Here is a 3181-nt window from a genome sequence, read left to right on the forward strand (position 1 = left end):
CGTATATATATATATATATATATATATAGTATATATATATATATATATATATATATATATATATATATATATATATATATATATATATATATATATATATATATATATATATATATCGTGCCAAATAGGTAAAACTGGTCTATTAAAGATATATATTTTTTTTAATTTATGCTAATGCAAAAGATAATAATTTTGTACCAAAAGAACCTTAGGAAACTTACCTAACCTTATTATAACAAGCTCAATTTAATTTACTCTAATCCAACTAAATATATTGTAGATAATTTTACAATAACTTAATAATAAACAATCACAATGAAATATATATTTTTTCGTTAGGTTCAGAATGATTTTTGGGAAATTATTGCATACACAAATTTTCGCTTGCCTTATCCAGCAAGAAGAGCGTTGCTATTTAAACCAAAATCGCAAGTTTTACCTATTCGGCACAACATTTATGTATATATGTTTGTATATATTTAATGTATGTATGCATTTAATGTATGAATGTATGTATACATGTATGTCAACATGTATCAGTCACGTTCACCTTTGTCAACTCAACGTCACAGTAAACAATGTTTATGTTATTATTAAGGATGTTAATCGATAATTGTGAATATAAAGTGGGTAGCCTAAAGCAGAATCTTCATATTAACTTTGTAGATGATTATCATATCTCCTGAGTCAACAATGTTATCTAGTAAGATAAAATAATGAGAACTGGGCCGCCTCGGGAAGTGATTCCGGAAATGTGGCAGGATTGGTAACCTTACTCCTTGCCACGTTTATAATAAAAACAAAATTAATTTCTTAAAAAATAAAATTTCGAGAGATGGTGTGGTTTATGTAGAGGTATTATATAATTATATAATAACTGCAATATCTTTAGTTTAATTAGAGGGGAGAAAAGGGAAAAACAGTTGGTTGGAAGGAGGAAGTGTGGCATTATTGCCGCCTCAGCTGAGCATCTGTCGCCGCCTCAGCTGCGTTGCTAAAGATAAAATAAAAACAAAAATAATTTCCCAATGTATGATATCCTGAGCCATAATATAACTTACTTCAAAGTGATATAGAATCCAGAAATAAGTAAAATGTATTAAGTTTAAAAGTAATGGAAAGAAGGGTAAAATAGTTGGTTTGAGGGAGGATGTGTGGCACCGTTGCTCGTCACAGCTGAGCTTGTGTCGCCAGTTATGTTGATCAGTCATACGAAGCTCACCTCTGAATTAACATGTAATTAACATCTCTCCTTGATGAAGGTACGTCTCCACAAGACCAAACTTCCCTCTAACATGCACTCTCAAGCCCCTACCTAGCCAGGAGCGGAGACTCGACCCGTGCACCCACACACAGGTAAGCACAAGTCAAAATTTTGGCTGGACGAGGCCCCAGGTGGGCATTTAATGCCCCAAAAAAACCCATCACTGATCTATACATAGAAGTCATGCACAAGTTAACACAACTCTGCATGTACGTGACCTTCATTACCTGGATATTATCATGGATATGTCTCACTCTGGACTTTTTAATAAGACGGAGGTACTAGTCTTCCCATCCTTGGTATATATGGATACTCTGGTAAGTTTGGATAATAGTTATCCATAATCTGTAATGTATATTAACAATTACTGTGGGTAAAACTATGTTGTATATTGTGAGTTATCCGAGGTTAAATATATAGGTTAAGTCTTATAATGTTTGATATTCAGTGTATATCTATGTTTGTCTATCTATCTATCTGTTTGTCTATCCATTGTCTATCAATCAATATTCATTATGTTTGTTTATTATTAAATCATTGCGAAATTATCTAAAATATATTTAGTTGGATTAGGCTAAATTAAATTACGCTTGTTATAATAAGGTTAGGTAAGTTTTCTAAGGTTCTTTTGGTACATAATTATTAATTTTTACATTAGCATAAATGAAAAAAAAATATATCTCTAAATGTATAAGGCAAAATTTTAGAAAGGACTTAATTTTAAATGAGTTCTTGCTAATTGACCAGTTTTACCTATTTGGACATTTATATCCTATATACATGTATATTTATTTAGGTATTCATTTGTTTATTATTTAAACATTGGCCATCTCCCACTGAGGCAGGGTGCCCCCCTCCCCCCCAAGAAAAAAGAAATACTTTCTCCCCAGTGGAAATATAAGGACACCAATGGAAATAAGTCACTTTGTCTGACTTTCTTGGGTTATCCTAGGTAATCTACACATATGCTGCTATGTATGATAATCTTTGTAACTGTATTTATGTGTACCTGTACCTGAATAAAATCTTATTCCAACACTCTCTTACCAGAGACCTGCAGATACCATAGTTAAGATGATCCTCTACACTTGACTATTTCCACACCTCCTACAGAGTGCAGGCACTCTACTTCCCACCTCCAGGACTCTAGTCTGGCTGAGTGGTTTCTCTGAATCCTTTCATAAATGTTGTCTTGCTTACACTCCAACAGCATGTCAAGTTTACCTGGAATTTACCTGGAGAGAGTTCCGGGGGTCAACGCCCCCGCGGCCCGGTCTGTGACCAGGCCTCCTGGTGGATCAGAGCCTGATCAACCAGGCGAATGTGTCTGAACTCGTGTATTTGTGGGTGTAAGGGTCAAGTCACAGTTCCTGGCCCACCTCATTGCTGGTCACTACTTGGTCCACTCTCTCCCTGCTCCATGAGCTTTATTATACCTTTTCTTAAAGCTATGTATGGATTCTGCTTCCACTACATCACTTTCCAGACTTTTCCACTTCCTGATAACTCAATGACTGAAGAAATACTTCCTAACATCCCTGTGACTCATCTTCCAATTAAGATCTTACAATCTTACAATTAAGAATAAAACTAAGTATGCCCGAAATGCCTAGCCATGCTAAGCGTTCTAGTGGTACACTCTGTAATCACAATTTTACTACATGTAAACCAAACAATAACCAAATTTCTGTAAACTCAGCATTGTAATCCTTATAGAGAATAAACTTTGAATTGAATTGAATTGAATTGTGACCCCTTGTTGCTGTGTCACATCACTGAAACATTCTGTCCCTATCCACCTTGTCAGTTCCTCTCAGAATTTTACATGTCGTTATCATGTCCTCCCATCCCTCCTGTCCTCCAGTGTCGTCAGGTCGATTTCCCATAACCTCTCCACATAGGACATTCCCTTTATCT

The 3181-nt window shown here is 34.9% G+C and overlaps 1 protein-coding gene across 4 annotated transcripts in view; it reads left to right on the plus strand.

Annotated features, from left to right (window-relative positions):
- The first annotated feature begins 1110 nt into the window (after positions 1-1110).
- The window catches only part of LOC128703280 (lysosomal alpha-glucosidase), a 55566-nt gene continuing 53495 nt past the window's right edge, over positions 1111-3181 (plus strand). For 2 of the 4 annotated variants that reach the window (XR_011394400.1, XM_070103320.1), the window contains exon 1: positions 1111-1262. The gene's annotated coding sequence lies outside the window, so the exon portion shown is untranslated. The other 2 variants (XM_070103321.1, XM_070103322.1) reach the window with 2 other exon arrangements.

The sequence above is a fragment of the Cherax quadricarinatus genome, chromosome 85, assembly GCF_038502225.1.
Source record: "Cherax quadricarinatus isolate ZL_2023a chromosome 85, ASM3850222v1, whole genome shotgun sequence".
Classification (NCBI taxonomy): Eukaryota; Metazoa; Arthropoda; class Malacostraca; order Decapoda; family Parastacidae; genus Cherax; species Cherax quadricarinatus.